The following is a 14,274-nucleotide window of genomic DNA, read 5'->3' as shown; positions in this document are numbered from 1 at the left end:
TAGCTCAGATTAGAAGCAGCAGACCGAATCCAGTGGCAGAGCCAAAAAATGTCTACGAGGCATTTGAGACCTTCTACCGGGGGCTATTCACCTACAAGCCCTCAGCTTAGGGATGAAACAGTTCATCGATGGATGGGACACGCCAGTTGTGACACAGGCTGAAAATGGGACTGGAAGCACCTGTAAAACTGGGAGAAGGATAGCGCAGTGGTGAGCCCTCGTTCCTCATGGTCCCGCCCGCCCCACACATCCCTGTGACGATGGATGTGGCTGTCCTGCAACCCAGTTTTGTGTAGAAGCTGGGATTCGTCTTTCTGGAGCGCAGGAGGTTAGGGGGAATTTAAACAAGTCTTCAACGTCATAAAGATTTTTTTTTAATGATAGAAATGGATAGATCCTCTGCCCCCAATTGCTCGACTGCATAAATCCCACCTTAGTTAGTGTCCCAATCCACCGGACTTTCCACAATACCATATCCAGCTATGCTCAGGAAGAATAATTGTTTTCCTATCCAGCCGACTGTTCTATATTGAAGAAGCTGGTGAACTTTAGAAGGACAATTCTGCCTTCCTATCCACACTGCTGTTCACACATCAGTGCACTACGTCGAGATATACTTTGGACTGACTTTTCTGTGTCATTTTTGGCTCTATTGTTCATAAAAACAGATCAAGCTGAGCTGTACGAGATCTGCGTGTCCCCAGTGCACTCTGCTGAACACATCCAGATATAGTCTGGAGTAATATTTCGCTCTTCCGTTCTAACCTGGTGCTCCAACGGACACATGCACCTGCCCTGCAGCCGAACATGTATGTGTTTCATTTCCCAACCACTGTCCACACCCACTGACCCAAGCTGGACTTCAGAAGCCAATCTGCCTGTGCCATTCGCCTTGGATTGTTTCGAAATCCCACGTCAGGCTCGAATGCAGGTTACGATTCTTTATAGAATCATAGAATCCCGACAGAGCGGAAGGCGGGTCATTCGGCCCAACGAGTCTGCACCAGCCCTTAGAAAGAGAAACCTATTTAAGCCCACACCGCCACCCTATCCACATTCCCGCAACCCAAACTAACCTAAAGGGCAATTTAGAACGGCGAATCCACCTGACTTGCACATATTTGGACTGTGGGAGGAAAACAGAGAACCCAGAGGAAACCGTGTCAGAGAAAGTGCAAACTCCACATGGACAGACATCCGAGGCTGGAATTGAACCTGGGTTGCTGGCGCGCTGAGGCAAGCGTGCAAACTACTGTGACACCGGATTGCAGCCTCCTGGACTCTGCACTGCACAGATTCACCGTGTAGGACAATCTCTGGGGTCTCTGACAGCCTCTTTTTTGCTTTACAATGAAATACACAGTTCTTTAAATTTAGAGTAGTCAATAATTTTTCCAATTTATGGTGGCTAATCCACCTACCTCTCACATCTTCGAGTTGTGGGGTGAGACTCACGCAGAACCGGGGAGAATGTGCAAACTCCACGCGGCCAGTGACCCGGGGCCGGGGTCGCAATGTGGACTGGGAACTTCAGGAAATTAGGAGAGCAAAAACGGTACATGAAAGTATACAGGCAGGTAAAATGAACGAACGTCCTAAGTAATTTTACCAGCTCATTAATGGTAAAAGGATAACTCGGGAAATAGCCGGAAAACATGGGCTATCGCTTCTCGGCCTTTTGGTTCAGATCAAGTGTAGTATCTGTTCTTATCAGTTTAATATCTGGTATGTCCCCTTCGGGGGACGGAATATTAAATTGATTTTTGGGACACGGAGATGGTTCAGGGGCTTTCTTGCTCCGCTCCAGGCATCAACCTGGTCTTGCAATGTTTCCAGGAATGGTGCCTTCACCCCGCTTTGGGCACAAATAGTGCAAAAGCAGAAAATGGCGCAAAACCTGGCTTCTCCTCTTCTGTCTTGTCCAGTTGTCTCATCCTGACCAATTAAAAAATTTTCAGGCTCCAGAACATTGCTAGCTTTTCTGCTGGCGGGCGCTTCGCGCACTAATGTCGTGAGCCTATGGGCTCGCGGACTTGCGGCAGCCAGGCTCCGTTTTCAGCTGATATGCCAAACAGATATCCTGCTGCTTTTTACAGGCTACTCACCCTCACCCTCGGATGCCGACTTGCCTTCTCCTCACTTCAGTTACCACATCCCTTCATCCTGCACAACGGGGAAGTGTGGCGACAGACTGAACGGCATCCTGATTTGGATGTAGGTATACCTTCACGGCGTCTCTTTTCGTTCTCGTGACTCCACGACCAACACGTCAGGGTGGAGCTCAGGGAAACTAGACATTGCCCCCTGTTGGATTCCGCCAGTACTCGCTGCTTGCACGGATTGCCCTTTGTTCGGCAAAGGTGGAGATTTCTTCGACTCCCTCCGTTGGGTGTCACTGGACCTTCACAGCGTCTCCATTTAATCTGGTGACGACAGGGGGCGGCTTGCCAGATGATGTCTTCCTGTTGTGTTTTACTGGTTCTGCATGCACAGACTCCACCGTGCTCGGCCAAGCTGGATGTCTCTTGACCAACAGTGAGCGTAGACTAAAAGTTCCAAAGCACAGTCGAGCGCAGCAAGGTGCTCCTGAAAGTAGGTGGACGAGGAGGACAAGAGCCATAGCCGGAAAATATTGACTATCGCTTCTCGGCCTTTTGCCTGAGATCAAGTGTAGTCTCATTTAATCGTGGGAAGCTGAGGATCTCGATGACGATCGTGGATTGGAGAACTCGGAGGAATTGAAGTCGTCAAAGAGGAAACGTTTGGAGCCCGGCTGCTATTGGTGGATCCACATACTGGCCTAAACCTCTGGTTTAGGCCTAACGCCGATACAGTTAAGACCCAACGTACGAGCTATGGATGCAGCTGCATCCCGACCACCAGGCTGGGGAGTGCGAAACACTGTCCGAGTCACAGTGAAGAAAACGGAAGGAGAGTCACCTTTGGATCGGATACTCTTCGTGAAGCGGGTGCTGCTCGAGTGTTGTGGGTTTAAAGCAACAGAAATCTTCTGCTTGCAAAACTTCCCCAAGAATGGCTTCTTTGATGTCACCTTCAAGAGCGGCGCAGCGTGCATCAAATTCTTGAACGTCTTCAAGGAAAAAGGTAACCAGAGTCCCCTGTCGATCCTGACTGCGGAGCCTCTGTTTACGCTACCGGCACAGCGAAATCGGGTTGTTACACTGCACACGTACAACCCCCACGTCCCTGTGTCTGATGTGCTCACGTTCCTCGCCAGGTACGCTGAGCTGAAAGTGACAGCGTGCAAGTGAAAGACACCTTCGGCATCTGGACAAGTGAGCACCAGGTCAAGGTGACCCTAAGAACGGACAGCAACGGAGCCATCCTGCATCCCCCCTCCAATTTCGCTATTGGAGTAAATCGTGGCTACCTCTACTACGTGGGACAGCCACGAGTATGCCACGCCTGTGGCAAAACGGGGCATGTTGCCGCAAACTGCAGTGTGACCTTCTGCAAGAACTGCAGGCAGGAGGGACACATGACTAAGGACTGCAAGGAAGACAAGTGCTGCAACCTGTGTGGGGAGGCCGGCCATCTTTACAGGGCCTGCCCGAAACGCGGGGCGACATACGCTCAAATCATCAGCAGCGGAGTTAAAAAGGCGACCAGAGAGGAGGTGCATACACCCTCCACCGAAAAAGACACCACGGCTCAGAATGAGGAAAAGCAACAGAAGGGCCCCCAACAAAAAGAGGAGGCCCCAGCACCTCCTGACAACCCAACCCCAGCCCCATCTGATGAGGAACACTCAATGGAAGAGGAAGAGGAGGGGACAAAGAATAAAGAGCCCTGGGAAACCGTGAACAGGGACAAACGTAAGAGGAAACAAAAAAACAAACTGAAGAACCCCATGAGGGGTAGTGGCAAAAAGCGACACCTCTCAGCCGGCGCACTTAGTGCCGACACCTCATCCGATGAGGGAAAACAGGACAAGAATCGGCCTCAGATAAAGAGGCAAAGCACCAACGTGGAACGGAAGGCACAGACCCTCCAGACCACCGACCGGGAAGAAAACAAGGTCACAGACCAACCCCCGATAGCAACGAGCAGCAACAACCCAGGTGAAGACCGGCCTGCATCCCCAACACCTACTGACTGCCACGACGAACCCCAGGGCTACACCACCCCCCCCCCCCCCCAATGCAACTGCATCAAAATCACGCGGCCAGTACGGACCAGAACAGTTTTCTCAGCCCTGCAACTGTGCTAAAGTTTGCGAGCACCACCGGCATGCTGGGGAACATTCAACAGCTGGAACAGCCAACTGTATAGACTCTGGACTCTTGAGACGGGTAAATCTATCTTTTTATAATGGGTTTAAAAATTGCATCCATAAATGTGCGAAGCATCAAAGATACTTCGCGGTGTGTAGCCACACTCAACTATTTGGCAAATGTAAAAGCTGACCTACTGTTCCTGCAGGAGTGCGGAATTCCGCACCTCAGCAACTACAGGCGCTGGTCGAGCTGGTAGTCCCACGGGCCATCCATCTGGTCAGGAGGAAACGACTGCCGCTCCTCCGGCCTGGGTATTCTGCTGCGGGGAGGCAACTTCACCATCTCCGACGTTAAGGAGGTGGTGGGCGGGCGCCTTCTCGTAGCAGACGTGAAATACAAAAGCACCCCTCTCAGACTTATTAATGTGTACGCCCCGGCCGTAAAAAGTGAGCGGCTGGCAGTTCTTCAGCAACTCCCACTGCTGTTGGCCACCTCCAAGCCGGTCATCCTGGGTGGTGACTTCAACTGCATCATCGATGCGGCTGGACGATCCAGCAAAGCCGACAGCAAACTAGACGCTACGTCCAGACTCCTGATGGAAACGGTAAAAGACGCCAAGCTGCTCGACGTCTGCAGCAACCCTGCAGACGGCGCGCAGCGTAGATACACATGGTCACGGCCAGACGGGTCCGTCCGCTCCAGGATAGACTTCTTTTTTGTGTCCCGAGCTTTCACGGTCAGGTCCACCGACGTAACGCCGGTGTTCTTCTCTGACCACTGCCTCCTACTTGCCGACTGCCACCTGCAGGAAGACCAGGGGGTAGGCAGGGGGACGTGGAAGCTAAATGTAAAACTGCTGACCCCTGAGAACATCGAGGAACTCAGGAGGGATTACAAAGGTTGGAGAACCGTGAAACCCCTCTTTGAGGCCCCACATCTCTGGTGGGAAGCAATCAAGGGGAATATCAAGAGGTTTTTCATCCTCAAGGGCGTTCAAAAGGTGAGAGAGAGACGAGGGGTCATGTCCAGGCTCCAGAAAAGTATGCAAAATTTGCTCCAGCTGCAGTCGATGGGGGTGGATGTCAAGGAGGATCTCCAAGAGGTGAAGAGCCAGCAAGCCTCGCTCTACACCTCGGAGGCCTCCAAGGTTATCTTCCGTTCCAGAGTCCGCTCCGTGGAGCAGGACGAAAAGTGCTCACGATTCTTCTTCCAAAAGGTGCACAGAGACACCTCTGTGATCAGCAGCCTGAAGGAAGAAGATGGCTCTGAAAAGTCATCGCAGTCTGACATCCTGAGGATCAGCCAATCCTTTTATGCCGGACTATATGACCTGAAGCCAACAGATAGCACTGTTTCCCAGACCTTCCTGTCGACTATCACGGAGGTCATAGGCGACAGCGAGCTGGAAAACCTGGACAAACCACTAACTCTGGACGAGCTGACAAAGGCCGCCAAGTCCTTCGAGACGAGTAAAACTCCCGGAAGCGACGGCTTACCGGTTGAGTTGTATTCGGCTCTGTGGGACTGGATGGGCCCAGACCTGCTGGAAGTGTACGAGAGTATGCTTCTGGAAGGCAGCATGTCAGAGTCCATGAGGAAAGGCATCATCACCCTCATCTACAAACAGAAGGGGGAAAGGGAAGAAATTCGAAATTGGCGACCCATTTCACTGTTGAATGTGGACTACAAAATTCTAGCAAAGGTCATCGCCAATCGGGTCAGGTCTGCTCTGGAGTCGGTGATCCACCCTGACCAGACCTGTGCTGTACCCGGCAGGAAGATCTCTGATAGCCTCGCGCTACTCAGGGATACGATCGCCTACGTGCAGGACAGGGGGGTGGACACTTGCCTCATCAGCCTTGACCAGGAGAAGGCTTTTGACAGAATATCGCACACCTACATGATGGATGTGCTCTCCAAAATGGGGTTTGGGGAGGGAATTCGCAATTGGATCAAACTGCTCTACACAAACATCTATAGCGCAGTCTCAATCAATGGGTGGGAATCAGAAAAGTTCCAGATCAGATCTGGAGTCAGGCAGGGCTGCCCTCTCTCCTCTGCCCTTTTTGTGTGCTGCATAGAACCCTTTGCCGAGTCCATCAGGAGGGATCCGGGTATAAGAGGAGTGACGATCCCAGGCAGTGGAGGCATGCAAGTCAAGGCCTCCCTGTACATGGACGACGTGGCCGTCTTCTGCTCGGATCCTGCGTCTGTACGCAGGCTCTTGACCACCTGCGACCAGTTTGAACTGGCCTCTGGAGCCAAGGTAAACCGGGGCAAGAGCGAGGCCATGTTCTTTGGGAACTGGGCCGACCGGTCCTTTGTCCCCTTCACTGTCAGGTCAGATTACCTGAAGGTGCTGGGGATATGGTTCGGAGCTGCTGGGGCGTGCACCAAAAACTGGGAGGAGCGCATAGGAAAGGTAAGACAGAAACTGGGCTGGTGGGAGCAACGCTCCCTCTCCATTGCAGGCAAAACCCTGGTCATCAGGTGTGAGGTACTCTCGGTGCTACTGTACGTGGCGCAGGTCTGGCCCATAACCCGACCCTACGCCACAGCAGTCACCCGGGCCATCTTCAAATTTATCTGGGGATCCAAAATGGACCGTGTCCGAAGGGACACCATGTACAAACCTCTGGAGAAGGGAGGGCGGAACGTACCCAAACCCTCCCTCATCCTGTTGGCCACCTTTGTGTCCAGCTGCATCAAGCTGTGCGTGGACCCCCAGTATGCAAACACCAAGTGTCACTACATACTGAGGTTCTACCTGTCCCCGGTGTTGCGAAGGATGGGCCTGGCCTCATTGCCGCGGAACGCTCCAAGTAGTTGGACCGTACCGTACCACCTGTCCTTTGTGGAAAAGTTTTTGAAGGAAAACACCTTTGACCACAAGGAAATGAAGCAGTGGTCAGCACATAATGTCCTCGAGGCCCTCAGGGAAAAGGAGACCGTGGAGGACGTTGGATGGTTCCCTGAGCAGACTGCCAGAGTCATCTGGCAGAACGCCTCATCACCAGAACTTTCAAACAAGCACCAAGACCTAGCTTGGCTGGTGGTGAGAAGGGCCCTCCCTGTCAGATTCTTCATGCACACCCGAAGGCTCTGCACCAATGCACGCTGCCCTCGGAGTGGCTGTGGGGGAAATGAGACGGTCACACACCTCCTTGTGGAATGTGCCTTTGCAAAGAAGATCTGGAGAGAGATGCAGTGGTATTTGTCAAGGTTTATCCCAAACAGATCAGTGACACAGGACTCTGTGCTCTACGGACTGTTTCCAGGGACACACACCGAGACAAATGTCAACTGCTGCTGGAAGGTCATCAACTCGGTAAAAGACGCTCTTTGGTCTGCCCGAAACTTGCTGATCTTCCAGTGCAAAGAATTGTCCTCGACCGAGTGTTGCAGACTGGCACATTCCAAGGTCCAGGACTACGTGCTGAGGGACGCACTCAAGCTTGGGGCAGCTGCCGCCAAGGCGCAATGGGGAAAGACCACTGTGTAAAGTCTTTCCAGCAAATGTACACCGAGGGGCGCGTAAAAGTGTAAAGCCCCTCGGTCGGGGCAACCAACACTCCAATGTATAAAACAAACATGACAATGTAAATATTTAAGAAGGAATTGTAATGTAAAGAGTGATATGTGTATGACAATATCAAAATTGAATGAAAGAAAGTCAAGGCAACATGTAACCCTGCCGGAAATGTACAGTCAAGACAATTTGAAATGTTTCTGTAATACTCATGATAAATTTTTATGAATAAAGTATATTTTTTGAAAAAAAAAAAAAAAAAAAAAAAATCTGTTCTTATCAGTTTAATATCTGATATGTCCTCAATCTGGGGACCGAATATTAAATTGATTTTTAGGACTCGGAGATGGTTCAGGGGCTTGCTCCTTCCGCTCCACGCATCAACCTGGTCTTGCAGTGCTTCCAGGAATGGTGCCCTCTCCCCGCTTTGGGGCGCAAAATGTATAAAAGCAGAAAATGCCGCAAAACCTGACTTCCCCTTTTCTCTCTTGTCCAGTTTTCTCATCCTGACCAATTTAAGGCCTTTCAGGCTCCAAAGCATTGCCAGTTTTTCTGCTGGCGGCAGCTTCGTGCACGAATGTTGTGAGCCGATGGACTCGCGGACTTGCGGCAGGCAGGCTCCGTTTTCAGCTGATAGGCCACACAGATTTCCTGCTGCTCTTTACAGGCCACTCACCTTCACACTCGGATGCCGACTTGCCTTCTCCTCACTTCAGTTACCACATCCCTTCATCCTGCACAACGGGGAAGTGTGGCGACAGACTGAACGGCATTCTCTTTGGATGTAGGTATACCTTCACGGCGTCTCTTTTCGTTCTCCTGACTCCACGACCAACACGCTAGGGTTGAGCTCAGGGAGACTAGACATTGCCCCCTGTTGGATACCGCCAGTACTTGCTGCTTGCACGGATTGTCCTTTGTTCGGCAAAGGTGGAGATTTCTTCGACTCTCTCCGTTGGGTGTCACTGGCCTTCACAGCGTCTCCATTTCATCTGGTGACGACAGGTGACGGCTTGCCAGACGATGTCTTCCTGTTGTGTTTTACTGGTTCTGCATGCTCAGACTCCACCGTGCTCGGCCAAGCTGGATGTCTCTTGACCAACAGTGAGCGTAGCCTGAAAGTTCCAAAGCACAGTCGAGCGCAGCAATAGCGCACAACAGTCCATCAATTGTATTTAAACAGTGCCCTCGAGTCAATTAAATGCATTTCAACAGTGCCCGATTGTGAATCAAATGCATTTAAACAGTGCCCTAAGTTAAATCAAATGCATTCAAACAATGCCCTACAGTAAACCAAACGTTTTTGAACTGTGCTTTCTAGTAAATCAAATGTATTTAAATAGTGCCCTACAGTAAATGAAATGCATTTAAACAGTGACACAGTAAATCAAATGTATTTAAACAGGCGCTGCAATAAATTAAATGCGTTTAAACAGTGCCCTACCGGAAACTAAATGCATTTAAAAAGTGCCATGAAGTAAATCAAATGCATTCAAACAGTGCCCGACAATGAGCCAAATATATTAAATCGTGATTTATAGTAAATTAATTGCATTTAAACAGTGCCTGACAGTAAATCAAAAGTATTTAAATTTGCGCCTTGGAATAAATTAAATGCGTTTACACAGTGTCCGACACGAAATCAAACGCATTGAAACAATGCCCTCCAGTAAGTCAAGTGCATTTAAACAGTGCCCGGCAGCAAACTAAAGGCATTTAAACAGTGCCCTGCAGTACATTAAATGCATTTAAACTGCCCGACAGTAAATCAAATGTATTTAAACAGTGCCCCAGAATACATCCAAAGTATTTAAACAGTGTACTGCAGTGAATAAAATATAATTAAATAGCGCACAACAGTCCATCAAATGTATTTAAACAGTGCCCCAGAATAAATCCAAAGTATTTAAACAGTGTACTGCAGGAAATCAAATACAATTGAATAGCGCACAACAGTCCATCAAATGCATTTAAACATTGCCCTCGAGTCAATTAAATGCATTTAAACAGTGCCCTACAGTAAATCAAATGCATTTGAACAGTGGCCTAAAATAAATCAATTATATCTAAACGGTGCCAAATGTATTTAAACAGTTCTTTATAGTATATTAAATGCATTTAAACAGTGCCGACAATAAATCAAATGTATTTAAACAGTGCCCCGACAGTCAATCAAATGCGTTGAAACACTGCGCAAGAGTAAAACAAATACTTTTAAACAGTGCACCACAGTAAATCAAATGCATTTAAACAGTGCCCTACAGTAAATCAAATGCATTTAAACAGTGCCCTACAGTAAATCAAATGCATTTAAACAGTGCCCTACAGTAAATCAAATGCATTTAAACAGTGCCCAACAGTAAATCAAATGCATTTTGTTCCCTACAGTAAACTAATTGCATTTAAATAGTGCCCGATACTCAAATGCATTTAAACATTGCCCTCCTGTGAATCAAAAGCATTTAAACAGTGTTCTACGTTAAATCAAATGCATTTAAACAGTGCCCTACAGTAAACCAAATGCATTTAAACAGTGACATAGTAAATCAAATGTTTTTAAACAGGCGCTACAATAAATCAAATGCATTTAAACAGTATCCTACAGTGAACTAAATGCATTATTAAAATGCCCTGCAGTGAATCAAATGCATTCAAACAGTGCCCTACAGTATACGAAATGCTTTTAAACAGTTTCTGACAGTTATCTGAATGCATTTAAAGAGTGCCCAACACTCAAATGCATATAAGTAGTGCCCTACAGTAAATTAAATGAATGTAAACAGTGCCCTGTTGTAAACCAAATGCGTTTAAATAGTGCGGTGAAGTAAATGAAATGCATTCAAACTGTGCCCTACAATAAATCAAACGCATTTTAACAGTGCCCATAGTAAATCAATGCATTTAAACAGTGCCCTACAGGAAATCAAATGCATTTATACAGTGCCCTACAGTAAACCAAATGCATTTAAACAGTGCCCTATAGTCAATCAAATGTATTTAAACAGTGCCCCACAGTCAAACGGACCTTATTTAAACAGAGCCTTACAGTAACACAGCAATTAAAAGTGCCCTACTGTAATCGGACTTAAAATGTGGCAATAATAAATCATGTTTTTAAACATTAAACATGTTTATGTAAAGCGAATTGCTTTGGAGACCTAAAAAACAACTTTCCCGAGGCCAGTATATGCCCTTCCAAAAACTGAACGGGATCCAGCCAAAATAATACTGTTCCATATTTCTATCCAGCATATTAATTCTGCTCCATTTTAATATGCAGCCATATTAAAACGGCTCCATATTAATACTGTTCCATATTAATACTCTTCCACATTAATACTGTTCCATATTAATACTGTTCCATATTCGTGCTGCTTCATTTTAAGACCGTTACAAATGAGTACTGTTCCCTATTAATGTCCAGCATATAAACATTGTTCCATATTAATATTCGCTCATATTATAACTTTTCCATATTAGTAGTGTTCCATATTAATACTGTTCTATATGATTACTGTTACATATTAATATCCAGCCATGTTAACGCTGTTCCATATTAGTACTGTTCCATATTAATATCTGGCCATTTTAATATCCGGCTATATTAACACTGTTCCATACTAATACAGTTCCATATTAACATCCAGCCACATTCCATATTAATAATAATTATCTTTGTCACAAGTAGTCTTACATTAACACAACAACGAAGTTACTGTGAAAAGCCCTTCGTCGCCACATTCTGGCGCCTGTTCGGGGACACAGAGGGAGAATTCAGAATGTCAAATTCACCTAACAAGCACGTCTTTCGGGCCTTGTGGGAGGAAACCGGAGCACCCGCAGGAAATGCACGCAGACACCGGGAGAACCTGCAGGCTCCGCAAAGAGAGTGACCCAATCTAGGAATCAAATCTGGGACCCTGGAGCTGTGAAGATATGGTTCCATATTAATACTGTTCCATATTAGTACTGTTCCATATTAATATTCAGCCATATCAATACTATTCCATATTAATACGGTTCCAAGTTAATATGCAGCCATATTATTACTGCTCCATATGAATAATGTTCCATATTAATATCCAGCCACATTAATGCTGTTCCATACCAATATGGTTCCATATTAATATGCAGCCAGATTAATACGTTTTTGCTCAATGCCTGCTACCCCGCCCCCCACATGGAGGTTGGACATGGCCCGACTTGCCCAGAATGCTTTGTGCAAGAAAATATCACAGGCCACAGATGACTATATTATTAATAACTAGAATGGGGAAGTCCCGCCCTTCACGCTCTGGGAGGCCACGAAGGCTGAGATCAGGGGTGATATCATGGCCAAGAACGCACGTAGAGACAACGTAGAGAGGGCGGCTAGGCGACAGTTGTGGACTCCATACTGGAGGTAGACAGGCGATACTCTGAGGGCCCGAACAAAGAACTCCTGGCGGAGAGGAAAAAGCTACAAATGGACTTTGATCTGCTCTCCACGAGGGAAGCATTGCAGCAACTCCGCCAGGTACGGGAGACCCTTTACGAACACGGAGATAAAGCCAGCCACTGCTGGTTCGCCAGCTGAGAAAGCAGGCAGCCACGGGGGTAATAGCTCAGATTAGAAGCAGCAGACCGAATCCAGTGGCAGAGCCAAAAAATGTCTACGAGGCATTTGAGACCTTCTGCCGGGGGCTATTCACCTACAAGCCCTCAGCTTAGGGATGAAACAGTTCATCGATGGATGGGACACGCCAGTTGTGACACAGGCTGAAAATGGGACTGGAAGCACCTGTAAAACTGGGAGAAGGATAGCGCAGTGGTGAGCCCTCGTTCCTCATGGTCCCGCCCGCCCCACACATCCCTGTGACGATGGATGTGGCTGTCCTGCAACCCAGTTTTGTGTAGAAGCTGGGATTCGTCTTTCTGGAGCGCAGGAGGTTAGGGGGAATTTAAACAAGTCTTCAACGTCATAAAGATTTTTTTTTAATGATAGAACTGGATAGATCCTCTGCCCCCAATTGCTCGACTGCATAAATCCCACCTTAGTTAGTGTCCCAATCCACCGGACTTTCCACAATACCATATCCAGCTCTGCTCAGGAAGAATAATTGTTTTCCTATCCAGCCGACTGTTCTATATTGAAGAAGCTGGTGAACTTTAGAAGGACAATTCTGCCTTCCTATCCACACTGCTATTCACACATCAGTGCACGACGTCGAGATATACTTTGGACTGACTTTTCTGTGTCATTTTTGGCTCTATTGTTCATAAAAACAGATCAAGCTGAGCTGTACGAGATCTGCGTGTCGCCAGTGCACTCTGCTGAACACATCCAGATATAGTCTGGAGTAATATTTCGCTCTTCCGTTCTAACCTGGTGCTCCAACGGACACATGCACCTGCCCTGCAGCCGAACATGTATGTGTTTCATTTCCCAACCACTGTCCACACCCACTGACCCAAGCTGTACTTCAGAAGCCAATCTGCCTGTGCCATTCGCCTTGGATTGTTTCGAAATCCCACGTCAGGCTCGAATGCAGGTTACGATTCTTTATAGAATCATAGAATCCCTACAGAGCGGAAGGCGGGTCATTCGGCCCAACGAGTCTGCACCAGCCCTTAGAAAGAGCAACCTATTTAAGCCCACACCGCCACCCTATCCACATTCCCGCAACCCAAACTAACCTAAAGGGCAATTTAGCACGGCGAATCCACCTGACTTGCACATATTTGGACTGTGGGAGGAAAACAGAGAACCCAGAGGAAACCGTGTCAGAGAAAGTGCAAACTCCACATGGACAGACATCCGAGGCTGGAATTGAACCTGGGTTGCTGGCGCGCTGAGGCAAGCGTGCAAACTACTGTGACACCGGATTGCAGCCTCCTGGACTCTGCACTGCACAGATTCACCGTGTAGGACAATCTCTGGGGTCTCTGACAGCCTCTTTTTTGTTTTACAATGAAATACACAGTTCTTAAAATTTAGAGTAGTCAATTATTTTTCCAATTTATGGTGGCTAATCCACCTACCTCTCACATCTTTGAGTTGTGGGGTGAGACTCACGCAGAACCGGGGAGAATGTGCAAACTCCATGCGGCCAGTGACCCGGGGCCGGGGTCGCAATGTGGACTGGGAACTTAAGGAAATTAGGAGAGCAAAAACGGTACATGAAAGGATACAGGCAGGTAAAATGAACGAACGTCCTAAGTAATTTTACCAGCTCATTAAGGGTAAAAGGATAACTCGGGAAATAGCCGGAAAACATGGGCTATCGCTTCTCGGCCTTTTGGTTCAGATCAAGTGTAGTATCTGTTCTTATCAGTTTAATATCTGGTATGTCCCCTTCGGGGGACCGAATATTAAATTGATTTTTGGGACACGGAGATGGTTCAGGGGCTTTCTTGCTCCGCTCCAGGCATCAACCCGGTCTTGCAATGTTTCCAGGAATGGTGCCTTCACCCCGCTTTGGGCACAAATAGTGCAAAAGCAGAAAATGGCGCAAAACCTGGCTTCCC

General features: G+C 47.8%; 3 non-coding genes across 3 annotated transcripts; all 3 read left to right on the top strand.

The window, feature by feature from the left end:
- Positions 1-1,662: 1,662 nt before the first annotated feature.
- LOC140397851 (U2 spliceosomal RNA) lies at positions 1,663-1,852 on the top strand. The gene has a single exon (XR_011937276.1). It is a non-coding gene; the product is annotated as a U2 spliceosomal RNA (small nuclear RNA).
- A 6,150-nt stretch (positions 1,853-8,002) lies between these two features.
- Positions 8,003-8,189, top strand: LOC140397188 (U2 spliceosomal RNA). The gene has a single exon (XR_011936752.1). It is a non-coding gene; the product is annotated as a U2 spliceosomal RNA (small nuclear RNA).
- A 5,840-nt stretch (positions 8,190-14,029) lies between these two features.
- LOC140397878 (U2 spliceosomal RNA) lies at positions 14,030-14,219 on the top strand. The gene has a single exon (XR_011937300.1). It is a non-coding gene; the product is annotated as a U2 spliceosomal RNA (small nuclear RNA).
- Positions 14,220-14,274: the final 55 nt, after the last annotated feature.

The sequence above is a fragment of the Scyliorhinus torazame genome, chromosome 20 (genome assembly GCF_047496885.1).
Source record: "Scyliorhinus torazame isolate Kashiwa2021f chromosome 20, sScyTor2.1, whole genome shotgun sequence".
In the NCBI taxonomy this organism is placed as follows: Eukaryota; Metazoa; Chordata; class Chondrichthyes; order Carcharhiniformes; family Scyliorhinidae; genus Scyliorhinus; species Scyliorhinus torazame.
This window is presented reverse-complemented; position numbering and strand designations above follow the sequence as displayed.